The sequence below is a fragment of the Mytilus californianus genome, unplaced genomic scaffold, assembly GCF_021869535.1.
Source record: "Mytilus californianus isolate M0D057914Y unplaced genomic scaffold, xbMytCali1.0.p SCAF_6, whole genome shotgun sequence".
NCBI classification, from domain to species: Eukaryota; Metazoa; Mollusca; class Bivalvia; order Mytilida; family Mytilidae; genus Mytilus; species Mytilus californianus.
Genome location: NW_026262712.1, coordinates 106,197,174 through 106,212,136, shown reverse-complemented (window position 1 = coordinate 106,212,136; position 14,963 = coordinate 106,197,174). Strand labels below are relative to the sequence as shown.

Below are 14,963 nucleotides of genomic sequence, written 5' to 3'. Positions count from 1 at the left end.
TTTTTCTGTCAGGAACTCATTTTGAGTGTAAATACTTCATTGTGATGAGTTGTTGCTTTAAAAAGTAAGAAACCCAAAATACCAAATTCCACAGAAAAAACATGGCAAAATCAAAAGCTCAAACAAATAAAAAACAATAAGTGCTCCATAATTTTTATATCAAGTAGAATTTTTTTTTTATTAAGTTGTTGTCTCTTCTATTTTCATAGTTTTGTCTCCTTGACATACATTGTACCACATTTCTATTGTCTATATTCTATTTTCATTTGTTTGTCTCTTCGACATACACCATTTCTAGTATTGTCTATATTCTATTTTCATATCACTTTGTGTGTCTCTTTGACATACCCCATTTCTATTGTCTATATTCTATTTTCATATGTTTGTCTCTTTGAAATACCCTATTTCTTTTGTCTATATTCTATTTTCATGTTTGTCTCTTTGACATACCCCAATTTTATTGTCTATATTCTATTTTCATATGTGTGTCTCTTTGACATACCCAAATTTTATTGTCTATATTCTATTTTCATATGAGTGTCTCTTTGACATACTCCATTTCTTTTGTCTATATTCTATTTTCATATTTTTGTCTCTTTGACATACCCCAATTTTATTGTCTATATTCTATTTTCATATTTTTGTCTCTTTGACATACTCCATTTCTATTGTCTATATTCTATTTTCATATTTTTATCTCTTTGACATACTCCATTTCTATTGTCTATATTCTATTTTACCATGATGTATGTGATATTTCTATTGCTATATCACCATACACAGATATGTAATTGTCTTCACTGCTGGCTATTACTGGTGCATGTGTATGCAGCTGCTTTTTGTAAATATCCTGTATGATTAAGAAAGACAACTAAATTGACTTTGAGTTCAATATTGTATTAATTAAAAATTAATGTTCTTTGGTTCTGTTTCTTTACTTTTCAGTTCCTGCAAGTAGAAATAAAAGAACAGAGTTTCAATGTCCACCTAGTCGCACATTTTTAGCTCACCTGAGCCGAAGGGCCAAGTGAGCTATTCTCATCACTTGGCGTCTGTTGTCGTCCGTCGTCATCTTTAACTTTTTACATTTTTAACTTCTTCTAGAGAACCACTGAATGGAATTGAACCAAATATGGCATGAATGTTCCTCATGAGGTGCTGACCAAGTGTTGTTACTTTGTAGCCGATCCATCATCTAAGATGGTCGCCAGCGGGGGGACTTAGTTTAACATAGGACCCTATGGGAAATACATACAAATGTCTTCTTTTAGAGAACCACTGAATGTAATGAAACCAAACATAGCATGAATGTTCCTTATGAGGTGCTGACCAAGTGTTGTTACTTTGTAGCCGATCCATCATCCAAGATGGCCACCAGCTGGGGGCTTAGTTTAACAAAGGACCCTACGCGAAATACTTACATATGTCTTCTTTTAGAGAACCACTGAATGGAATGAAAGCAAACATAGCAATATTAAACCAAATTTGGCCTCAAACATTATTATAAGTATCTGTTATGATTTTTATCTTTTTTTATATGATTTCAAAAACCCAAGTAGAGTCAGGTGAGTCTATAAGTTTAATAAAAAAAAATGAGAGCAATTACGAGGCCATTTTCCATAAATTTAATATTTGCAAGAGGCATAACTCTTTTGAAAAAATTCAATCGGCCATCATTACAACTGCCAGTTATACATCTACACCTTACAATAATTCCATACACCAAATACAGTAAGTATAACTTATTGCTTATAATACCTGAGATATTGACTTGACCACGAAAACTTTCTGACAGAGTAGACAGACACTAGCTATAGGACCTTGCAAGGTACCCACATACTAAGTAAATAGAAATATCCTATTACCATGATTACTATAAATAATATTAATAAGAGAGAAATTAACATTACAAAAAAACTTTAACCGAAGACAGAACCTAAATTTTAGGACAGCGACGCTGCCCCTGGCAGAATCTAGGATCACTGTCTCGCTTTTGTGAAATAAATTTGCAAGCTTGACAAAAAGCAGAACATGTATTTCAGAAATAGAAACTCTATGCAATTATTAATACTTATATGCTGTTATGGTCCTACATATTCTTGTGTGTTCAATATTTTGGCATTACACAAAGTCATGCTTTCTTAGACTGTTTGAAATGACAAATGTTTTGTTGTTACATTAATTGATTAAATCTGTCGAAGGTGAATTGATTGATATTTTAGTTTGGGAAAACATAATTTTTGCATCTTTTATTATTTTGTTATTTCTTTTTAAGTGCTTGTTGATGAGTCCAGCCCTTTCTGGCTGATTTTGACATTTGTTTCTTATGTTGGGTGCTGTCTGCCATACTGTGTGTAGTTTTATTTTTTTCATTGGTTCACATTTTTTCATCCTTATACAAGTTATAGCCATAATAGGTTACTTTATGGTATGTATTTTGATCATTGTTTATGGCTGTACAGTGACCAGGAAATGTTTACATCTTCGTCCCTTGGTTTTTTAATTGATAGTTGTCATATTTAGAATCATACATGTACCTCATCTCCTCATACATGTTAAACATGTTATATCTATATGCTGGTTCATAAAAAATCTTAAAAGGAAATTATTCAATTGTTATATGTTTGAAAACTCTTTCCTATAATGCAAAAACAATAATTGATTGACTTTTCTAGCTTAATAATTTTAATTTAAGATTCAGTGGCAAATATTTTATGTATATTCAAGATGAGAACAACTTTTAAATATACAATTCATAATATAAGCAAATGCTATAATTATTTTAAATTCTGACATCTTATGCGTGTGTGTGTGTGGAGCAGAAGAAGGATTCCTTGATAAAATTGAGAATGGAAATGGGGAATGTGTGAAAGAGACAACAACCCGACCATAGAGTAGACAACAGCCGAAGGCCACCAAATTGATGCATACTTGACATCAGAAAGACATAAATAAACAACAGTATACATGGTATACATGCTGTAACATGTACAATTACACTTGAAAAAGTTTTAAATAGATAACATTAAATTATTTAAATTAACTGCAATTCTACAGATGAACTTACTTTGATACCAGTCCTTTTTGCCTGACATCCGCACCTACATGTACACCATTGATTCTAATACTGTACTTTCCTTTCATTTGGTAACCATATAAGCTGAAATTGTAAATCTTAATTTAATCCAGAAGTCCAGACAAAAACAAGATCATTTTTGTAGACGTAGTATGAACTGATGCTCACTAATTTATATTTTTACTTTTGAGTGAATGGAAACAATATGCAACAAACAACAAAAAGATCAACAGTGTAGCTAATATTATTAATATATGTATAGCCTAAGCCCGTCTCAGTATAGTATGAACTTTTTCTAATATAAGATGATCTATTCTGCTGTCTACAGTTTAGAATAAAATGCTCCCCAGGGCGCAGCTTGATACGACCGCAGAGGTCGAACCCCAAACAGATGGGGCAAGTATTGACACAATATTCAAGCTTGATACAGCTCTGAATTTGGTTTGTGATTAAATATTTGACACAGCATACATGGCATAGGTTTCTGACACAGAATGAATGTGGTCTAAGAACTTAAAAATTTTAAATTAGACATTTACCTATTATGGTCCAATATCCTAAATCTAAATACATGGTTAGATTCAGCATATAAAAGAACCCCCAAGAATTCAATTTTTTTATGAAATCAAACAAAGTTTTATTATGGACCCTTTTGACCTCAATGTGGACCAATTTGATAACGGAGCCCAAAATCAAAAATCTAAATACATGGTTAGATTCAGCATATCAAAGAACCCCATATATTCAATTTTTGTTAAACTCAAACAAAGTTAAATTTTGCACTCTATTTGGACCAACTTGAAAACTGGGCCAATAATCAAAAGTCTAAATACATGTTTAGATTCAGCATATCAAAGAACCCCAAGAATTCAATTTTGTTAAAATCGAACTAAGTTTTATATTGAACCCTTTGGACCTTAATGTAGACCAATTTGAAAACGGGACCAAAAATTAAAAATCTAAATACACGGTTAGATTCGGCATATCAAAGAACCCCAATAATTCAATGTTTGATGAAATCAACAAAAGTTTAATTTTGGACCCTTTGGACCTCAAATATATTATAGATAGAGATAAACTGTAAACAGCAATAATGTTCAGCAAAGTAAGATCTACAAATAAGTCATATGACTAAAATTGTCAGTCGACCCCTTTAGGAGTTATTGCCCTTTATAGTCAATTTGAGCGTCACTGGTTAATCTTGTGTGGATGAGACGCACGTCTGGCATATTGAATTTTAAGCCTAGTACCTTTTGTTAGCTATTATTTGTGTGTTTCTTTGTCCTATATGTTCTCCCATTTATTTGTATTGTGGTCCTGTCATGTGATGTTGTCGTTTTGGTGTTGTGTTGACGTTGCCATAAAAGCGGGAGGTTTGGCATGCCACAAAACCAGGTTCAACCCACCATTTTTTTCTTAAAATGTCCTGTACCAAGTCAGGAAAATGGCCATTGTTATATTATAGTTCGTTTCTGTGTGTGTTACATTTTAATGTTGTGTCGTTGTTCTCCTCTTATATTTCATGCGTTTCCCTCAGTTTTAGTTTGTAACCCAGATTTGTTTTTATCTCTATCGATTTATGAGTTTCGAACAGCGGTATACTACTGTTGCCTTTATTTTACATGAATAAACAAAATATTTAAACAAAGTTATCCTTTTCATTACATACCTCTTATCACAAAATAATTATTGCCTGCTGCTCCTTATACGCACATAAATCAATATGACAATCTATGAATCCATTATATAATCTAGAAAGCAATGCCTCAAATGAATTCTGTTCTGTTGCTTAGATTCTTCTACTTCTTGAAGTACAAAATGTACTTTCATTGAAAATGCTAAAAGAAATAATGTATGACATGTACAAATGTATAATAAAATGAAGTTACAATATTAATATGTATATCTGCCAAATTTATTGCCTTAAAATTTTTTATATGACAAAATTGGCTTATTTTGATCTTTGAAAACAAGAACAACAGATCTACACTTGCCCTGAAAAAAAAATTAACTATGTAAAAAGTATTAAATTATTTGAATGTTCTAATCCATCTTACAATGTATGTTTATTAAATCCATATGACCGTTGTATGAAGTGATGAATCAAAGTGGTTAAATCTGCTTTGCACAGATCTCATGTCAGATGAGTTAAGCCTTTTCACACCACTATCCCATGTTAGGGAGCTACCATTTGATTTAGGGGGGGGGGGGGGTGTAGGATGAAAAAGTTTGTCCTGCATTTCCATTTTTTCACTCTATTCAGTCCTGTCTTTTTTTTATTTATAGTTTATCCTGACTTTTGTTTTACATCAATTGTCATCCTGCCTTTTTTTGGGGGCAAAGTGTCTCATCCTGCCTTTTTTCAAATTTCATCCTAGACCCCCCCCCCCCCCCCCCCCCCCCCCCCCCACACACACACACACATAAAAAACAAATTATAGCTCCCTTAAGGGGAAGGTTTGGCACCAATAAACTAGTCTGACTCCACCACATCCTGTATGTTCCTGTTCCAAGTCAGGAGCCTGTAATTCAGCGGTTCAAGCTGTCGTTTGTTCACTTTGTTGCTGTATATCATATTTGTTTATTTGTTCCTTGTTTTGTTATAAATCATTACATGTATATATCAGTCTTTTAGTTTCCTCATTTGCATTGTTTTACATTTGTCATTTTCATTAAATGTCTTTTATATCTGACTTTGTGGTATGGGCTTTGCTCATTGTTGAAGTCATCTTGTACCATAACTTATTATAGTTGTTAGCTTCTATGTCATTTGATCTCTGGTGGAGAATTGGACTCTTCTCAATGGCATACATCATTTGTACATGTACATGTACCACATCTTCTTATTTTTATATTCACATTAAAGTATATATAAAGTAGACCATTCATGCACTCTAGGGGTCCACTTCTTATAATGTACAACTTCAACCAGGTGATAAGACCTGCCGCTGTCATAGCCTGGATCATATTTTTCAGCTTAAAAATATGTGAATAGGTGTGGAAAACTATCAGAAGTATAATACATGTATGACATGTATGATAAGGCTGAGAATTACTAGATGTTTATTGTTATAGTACTCAGTAATAGTAGTCTCAGACTCAGGATAATTAAGGCTTATTGTACTTGTCATATGCAAAGCCCTGTAATTTTCTTAGTTGCAAGTCTTGTTTTGCCTTAAGTTAACATAACATAAGGAATTTGAGCCTCAGATTTGAGCTTTAATCAAATGTGATGATTTTCTCGGTAATGCCAGAATGTGATTCTTGTCTGCTCCAGCATGTCCTGGAATCACTCATCATGCTCATAATTAAAATTTGGAAAAGGTTACATGTACATTATTACCTACGCAATGTATGAAAAGGTATATATACATTTTTTAAATCTCAATTTAATGAAAAGGGGGGAGTAATCGATCCTGGTATCGGGTCCGTTCGCGCCCAATACACGTTCGCACCCTACACGTTCGCACCCCACACGTTCGCCCCCTACACGTTCGCACCCTTTTTTTTTATTCAAAAACCTGATAAATTTTTAGATGTTTTGTAGATGTTTATATCAAAATATTTTTATTTTCATAAATAAAAATTTGGGAATTTTTAAATGAAATATTGTTTTAAATTGATATGATGGTTAATTATTAAATGTTAATTATGTATGATTACTGCTAATTGGTATTTATACACAGCCTAATTTGGTGTTGTTGTTGAGTGTTTAAAAATCATGATTGTTGTCATGGTTGTTTTAACTTGCTTTAAATGTAAATACTGCATGTATTTAGCTTGGTATGAGTAAAAGTTTGAAAATAAATGTGTGTCAGAATCTCACTTTATTCATAAACAATGAAAAAAATATTTATTGCAATACACTATCCAAAACATGATTACGAATTATTCAACACATAAATAAAACGTTGTCAGAATCCCATTTCCTTTTGAAACAATAAAAAAGAAATATTTATACCAATACACTAACCAGTCAGGGGACTTATTGAAATAAGTGATTTTTAAATCACTTATTTAAGTAGCAAATTTGAAGTTTTGTCACAAATTGTGATTTTGTAGTTTTACTAAAATTTTAAACACATAGGGTTAGATAATATCTTTTCATTAGTAAAATTGAAAAAAATGAACTTTTTGCTTCTTTTAAGCAGCAAGGTTTATGCCTTTGATGCAATCATTTAGCTGCAAATTCTGTTTTAGTTGAAAAAATGCTATAAAAATGGCTTTACATAATGAACTGATACTTTCTTTAACAGATTTTTCCCAGCAGTGGGAGTATTTTTCCTGTAAAATTCAAGGTTTCATCTTATAGATTATGTAATAAAATTCTACTGTTCACGATCAAAATTTCACTGTTCGGGGGTGTTGAAATTAGTGGGGGTTATTAAAATAATGATACTTAAAGAAGTGATTTTTTGGAAGGAAATTGAGGTATGATACTTAAACAAGTGATTTTTATGTCATTATCCTAGATTTAGTACAAGGTCATCACCTGACATGACCCGGTCATCCTATCAACACAGATGTTGGTTCTGATAATTTTAGCAACATAATTAGTCCCTGGATCATTAGTATTCTATATTTAAAGCTACAATAAAATTAAATCACTTAGTCTAGTGATTAATTTGTACTACTTAAATAGGTGATTTTTAAAGAAAGACAACTCTTACTTCCAACCTTTATGGACATAATGTTACTTGAATCAGTGATTTAGAAAATCACTCATTTAAGTAAGTCCCCTGACTGCTAACCAAAACATGATTAAGATTTTATCAACACCTAAAAAAACACTAACCAAAACATGATTAAGATTTTATCAACACCTAAAAAAACGTTGTCAGAATCTCAACTTTATTTAGAAACAATGAACAAAAATAATTTATATGTATATATATAGATATATATAGAGCAATACACTTACCTAAACATGATTAAAAATTATTCAACACAAAAATAAAATACTGGTCGTCAGAATCTCACTTTATTTAGAAACAATGAAAAAATATATATTTATAGCAATACATTTACCAAAACTCGTTTACAAATTATTAAACACAAAACCAATAAAAATTGGGCGCGAACGTGTAGGATGCGAACAGACTTTGGGTGCGAACGTGTAGGGTTTGAAAATGGAAGGTGGGCGAACGTGATTGGGCGCAAACGGACCCAGATTCATTGATCCCCAGGGGCACCCTTATCTACATGTATTAATTGTAAAATAGCTACTAATTGCTAAAGAGATTATAAAGTCTTCTGCACAGTGTCATGGTTTTAAAACAACTGATAAACAAATACAAATATCACACACCATAAGACACGATTATGCAGGTCAGCATCAGTTAAAGTAATTAAGTTCTGTAGTGACATTAGATAAACAATTTCAATACATTACATCAAGTATATGATGCCCCCCCCCCCTTTTCCAAGTTTGTCTTATATTGTCAAAGGGTTTACAAATTATATGGTTATTTTGGATGTATTTGTGTCTTAATCTTGTAACATTCTCATTCTGACATATAAATAGATAATGAAACGGATTACCCAATGCAATTATATTTATATTACAATATCGTTCTCAGACTCAGGTTTACAATTATGTGAAATATCTACAGTCAAATAGTTTTTCGTGAAAAATAAAGCACACACATCTTCCTGCTTTTATCCAATAATTAAACAAAATGTGCATAATTATATTTACCTTTCGTTGTGCTTTTAGGGTACGTAAAACTATCCATCAAAACAAAAACACTTTCGCTGTTTCGTTGCGTTGACTTTCTATAAATTTTCTATGTTTCGTTCCCCAGTTTCTTCCAGTTAATCGACAAGTCACCCATTTCAATTTATCTGTTTATAATAAATTTTGATTCACCAGTTTGAAAAACCAAAGTTCTTTGTATCATCTATCTCTGTCCATTCAAACTTTTTAAATGACAACAGCAGATCGCGTGAGCGTCCATGGATTTTGCGTCATAGTATCAAAAAACGGTAACGGTGAAAAGATTTCCGAGTTTCCGTATTCGACGTACCATGCAAGCTTTCGTACATTTACGTATATATATATATGATGGTCTGGAATCAAGATTGGGGTTTAAGAATATAGAAAATAATGACAAAAAGTGCAAAATAAAGAACAAAAAAAATAAAGAACAGATACTAAAAAAAAGCAGAAATATGGAATAAAGAATCATAGAGAATAAATATTGGGATTATTGATAAAAAAAAGAATTGAGTGCACTTTTCTGTTTGAGAAATACACTATATAGATAATGAATGAAAAAATGTATGTGATAATTAAATGACAAATTTTGACATTTTCTCAAAACTTTTTTTTTTAAATGCCCTTTAAAACATATGACAACATATGAAAATCATATGTTTTTCATATGTTTACAAACATATGTAAACCCATTTTTTAAAACATATGTAAACCCATTTTTTAAAACATATGAAAACATATGTTTGCTTCCATATGTTTTCATATGTTTCAAAACATATGTAAACATATGTTTGTAAACATATGTTTTTCATATGTTTGGGACAAACATATGAAAAACATATGAAAATCATATGTTTTTCATATGTTTTGAAAACATATGAAAAACATATGTTGCAATTTTTCCTGTGTACAAGAGGAAATAGAAATAAGAAGATGTGGTATGAGTGCCAATGAGACAACTCTCCATCCAAGTCACAATGTGTAAAAAGTAAACAATTATTGGTCAAAGTACAGTTTTCAACACAGAGCCAAGCTAATGACTCACACCAAACAGCAAGCTATAAAGGGCCCCAAAATGACTAGTGTAAAACCATTCAAACAGGAAAACCAATGGTCTAATCTATATAAAAAATGAGAAACGAGAAACACTTAAGAACCACATCAACAAACGACAACCACTGAAACAGGTTCCTGACCGGTGCAAACAAATGCAGCGGGTTTAAACGAAATGTTTGTAGATGTTTGTGGATTGATGATAGGAAGACACTCTACAAATGATCATCATTATCATTGATTGGCAACATTGGAGAAACCCAAGGAAAAATCACATTTTATTTTCTTCTCTGAAACAACTTGGCATATTTTAACCAATTTTGCAGAATAATGTATGAAAAGTCCAATACTTATATCCTCATTTGGTTAATTGGATGAAAAACATAGCTGCCAGAGACAATTTTAGATTCTGATTAACCAAATTTCAAAATTTTTCTCTGAAACTACAAAACTAGATCCTGAAAAGTCTTTAAAACAGAAAGTGGACAGAGCTTGTTGGATCTGGTCACATGATCTGTATTTTAATCAGATTGCTGTCCTGGCAACAAGAATTAAAATGGGATATTTTCCAAGTTCCTTTCCTGTAAAAATGGTCCGCTCGTTCAAGATTTTTCTGAATATTAACAAATTCAAGGTTGGATGAAGGGAAACCTTGTTCCAAATTTAAAGAGGATACCACAAAAAAAGTAAAGGTGCTATCCTGGAAACAACAAAGTGATTGGTAAAAACATTGTAAGTTGCATGGGTATTAAAATGGCTTTCAAAAGCAAATATTTATTTCAGTAGATCAATTTTCAAATGTCTTTTTAAATTAATTGCCTATTTTTTCAAGCTTTTAAGAAATGTATCATTTGTTGATGAAGTGGCATATATATAAGATAATGATGTCACACAGTTTCAACCTGGAGATTGATTGATGGCTGCATAATATCCAGACTTAAATATAACGATATATGGATACTAGGATGATAACATTTTAATTAGATATGAATACACCTTGCTAAGTAGTATAATGACAAGCTGGGACATTTTTAAAAGGTGCTAGTTCACAAACTTTAGTCCACAGGAAGACATGTCACCTTATCCAGTTATATTATTCTGACTTTCAGCCATTCAGATTTTGCTTTTGTTTTTATACGACCACAAAAAAATTTTGCGGTTGTATATTGGTATGACGATGGCGTCGTCGTCGTCCGGCGTCGTCCGAAGACACATTGGTTTTCGCACTCTAACTTTAGTTTAAGTGAATGGATCTCAATGAAATTTTACCATAAGGTTCTATACCACAAAAGGAAGGTGGGGATTGATTTTGGGGGTTATTGTACCCACAGTTAAGGAATTAGGGGCCAAAAAGGGGCCAAAAATAAGCATTTTTGTAACTTCCAGACATAACTTGTGTGTAAGTGTATGGATCTCTCTGAAATTATACTACAAGTTTCCATACCACAAAGGGATGGTTAGGATTTGGTTTGGGGGGGGTTATGGCTCAAACCGTTTAGGAATTAGGGGCAAAAAAGGGGGAAAAACAAGGTTGTCCTGGTTAATGGACAAATACTTTAGTACAAAACATAATTTAAAGCAGTGTAAGGGAGATAAATCAAATACATCATTGAAATTATCTCCCTTACACTGCTTTTAAATTATGAATAAAGTAATGGTTAATGAACAATTAAGATAATTTAAAACAGTGTAAGGGAGGTAATCCAAATACGTTTTGGTTACTTCCCTTACACTGCTTTTAAATTATGTTTAAAGAAATGCATATTTATAAAGGAAGACCAGTAAAAATATCTGCAAATGTTGCATCTTTTTTTTTTTACCAAAAAATCCATATGAAAGATTTGACACTATATTTTAAATTCTGTTATAAAATAGATTAAGTTAGCACTATGGTAAATTTAAATGGGTAATTATGGTTGCAAACTCCATTGGAAATTTGATTGAGATTATGACCATATCTTGAGGGAAAGAATTTTTTGGGGGAAAAAAGGGGGGGGGGGGGGTAAAAAGAAATTGTGGGGGGTCAATTTTTTCTCATTTCAGATTTCAGAAATTAAAAAGAATTATTCTTCATATATTATTTTTTTTCAAATTTCAAATATTGAAAAATTTCAAGAAGTAATCCTTAGTTGCACAGTATGGCGCATTAGATTTTAAAAATCTTTGACCACATTTATTTATTTGTTATGCCGATTCTAACCGTGTATTTTGATTTTTAATTTTGGGTCCAGTTTTTAAAATTGGTCTACATTAAGGTCCAAAGGGTCCAAAATTAAACTTAGTTTGATTTTAACAAAAATTGAATTCTTGGGGTTCTTTGATATGCTGAATCTAAACATGTGTTTAGATTTTTGATTATGGGCCCAGTTTTCAAGTTGGTCCAAGTTGGGGTCCAAAATTAAACTTTGTTTTATTTCAACAAAAATTGAATATATGGGGTTCTTTGATATGCTGAATCTAACCATGTATTTAGATATTTTATTTGTGGACCCCGCTATCAAATTTGTTCATATTGAGGTCAAAAGGGTCCAAAATTAAAATTTGTTTGATTTCATCAAAAATTGAATTATAGGGGTTCTTTGATATGCCAAATCTAACCGTGTATTTAGATTTTTAATTTTAGGTCCTGTTTCTTAAATTTGTCTACATTAAGGTCCAAAGGGTCCAAAATTAAACTTAGTTTGATTTTAACAAAAATTGAATTCTTGGGGTTCTTTGATATGCTGAATCTAAACATGTATTTAGATTTTAGATTTTTGGCCCAGTTTTCAAGTTGGTCCAAATTGGGGTCCAAAATTAAACTTTGTTTGATTTCAACAAAAATTGAATATATGGGGTTCTTTGATATGCTGAATCTAACCATGTATTTTGATTTTGGACATTGGACCATAATAGGTAAATCATCAAAAAAATTCAAGTTCTTAGACCACATTTTTTCTTTGTCAGAAACCTATGCTGTGTCAAATATTTAATCACAATCCAAATTCAGAGCTGTATCAAGCTTGAATGTTGTGTCCATACATGCCCCAACTGTTCAGGGTTCGACCTCTGCGGTCGTATCAAGCTGCGCCCAGCGAAGCATTTTATTACAAATGCCATAGATTGGCAGAGAAGAAATCCAATACCAATCTTAAGTTTTCAGTTTAAACCAGACGGTGTAAACCAGATACCTCATGCCCTCATGGCAAGCATGCTTATACATGACCGAGGAAGTCAGCCTTACTGATCTGAATCAATCAACAAGGATTATGTACCGAATATCCTTTAAAAAAGAAGCAGGGTCATAAAAGATTTGAAAAAATAAATATATTATAACAAGTATTAATCAGGAAACATCTAGCTTTAATACTAGAAATCACTTAAATTTAAGTGGAATATGACTCGAGTGAGTTTTCACAATCTCTTGGAAATGAGACTTTCAGAAGCTAATTCAAGAGCATTCTATAAAATCAATGGTCCATCACAAGTTATTCTGTATAGGAAGACCTATTAAACATTTTCTTTGAAAAAGATGAAACTAGTCACTGACAAAGGAAAAGGGTTTTAATAAAACTGTTACACATGCTTTAAATATGCAACAACACCGAATATTGATGATGTACTGTAAAATTATTACTATGACTACACCACATAAATATGTTTACAGTATAGGAAATCAATGCCAAAACTTCATGTATCAATAAGGCATTTTATTGAAATTATAAGTAATAAAGACTATTTTTTCATAGTTTATTGAAGTGTTAACATTAGCTGAATAAAAACTTTAGACTATATGACAATTGTATGCTGACTAGTCACTACTGATTGTATAGGTCCTCTATATTTAGAAATTAAATCACAGTTGAAGACCTAAACATAATTTTGGACTGATTAAATCAAAAGTTTCATTCTGAAGGTCTGATGTACACAGTGTTTTTATTTAATTAAATGGTCCTTAAAAATCTGATTGCAAATTTATTTGCTGGAACTCATATAAACCCTTCTTCTGAAATGAAAAAAAAATAATATGCCATTATTCTTTCTGGAAATGTGATGAGATTATTTAAATTTCACAATAACAATATCTATTCATGATTCAGCAAAAAAGTTTATTGACAGATTGTAGGCATCTCTACTAGCATCAATTGTGACCCTTTAATACCTGATACTTCCTGTATCATTATGAATCAGTTTATGGCCAAACTCAGTAAAAACCTGTCTAAATTCCATTTAATTGATAAATTAAACAAAACTGGAGGCCTGGAGGATTTTGAAAAGAAATAACTCCGCCTTGATAATCACAAAAATAAATGGTTTGTTCTGTGGTAGTTCGAAAATAAATAACCTGACTTACAATGTATTGAAAATGAATAACTCGGCAGGTCTTTAAGCCATTTTATAAATGCTATTCAAAAGTATGAGGTGGCACCAGATTCTTCATAAAATTCATCTTTTTTTCAAAAAAAAATTCGGGAAACACTTCCCAAATCTTTTAATAATAAAGGTATAAATATTATTTAAATATACTTGAAATGTCTGAACATGGTTTCATTAACTTGAGGTATATTGGCTCAGGAACACTTACCTCACTTTTATTAATTTACAGGGCTGTAACTACATTGAGGCAAATGCCTTTATGTAGGAAATTTTAAAACCAAAAGCTTGTCTTCATATCAAATTGTTTTCACAGCGAGTGTTTGCAAGAAGCAAGTTCTGTTCTCCCTTGGACGTAGCACCTGTTTTTTTCAGGATCAATGTTTCTTTAAATTTGTCTTTTGTTCATTGATTGCCCTTCTGTATTCTCTTAGTGTTGCATTCCTTTTGTGATTTAGTAATTTTGTTTTCAACTTGATCATGAGTTTTATTTTATTTAAGACTTTTTAGCTAATTTTTCAACTTAACTACTTTAAATTGTATCCCAGTTAAGAGCTACATCAAGTTGTAATTGAAATGTGTTATTAAAAATTACTTGTCATAGTTACATCACTGATAATCAGCCCCCTCTTAACTTAATTTGAATAAAACCCCATATTATTTACAGATATAAAAGATTTAAATTCTGCATGCCGAAACAACAAAAAAAAAAAAAAAAAACAGCAGCCACATACTTAACTATGTGAATTACATTTTTACTTTATT

The 14,963-nt window shown here is 31.6% G+C and overlaps 1 long non-coding RNA gene across 1 annotated transcript; it reads right to left on the bottom strand.

The window, feature by feature from the left end:
• Positions 1-881: 881 nt before the first annotated feature.
• On the bottom strand, positions 882-9,400 carry LOC127704967 (uncharacterized). Its single transcript, XR_007983593.1, has 4 exons — positions 8,775-9,400; positions 4,746-4,914; positions 3,068-3,160; positions 882-948 (listed from the first exon to the last, which is right to left on the bottom strand). It is a non-coding gene; the product is annotated as an uncharacterized LOC127704967 (long non-coding RNA).
• Positions 9,401-14,963: the final 5,563 nt, after the last annotated feature.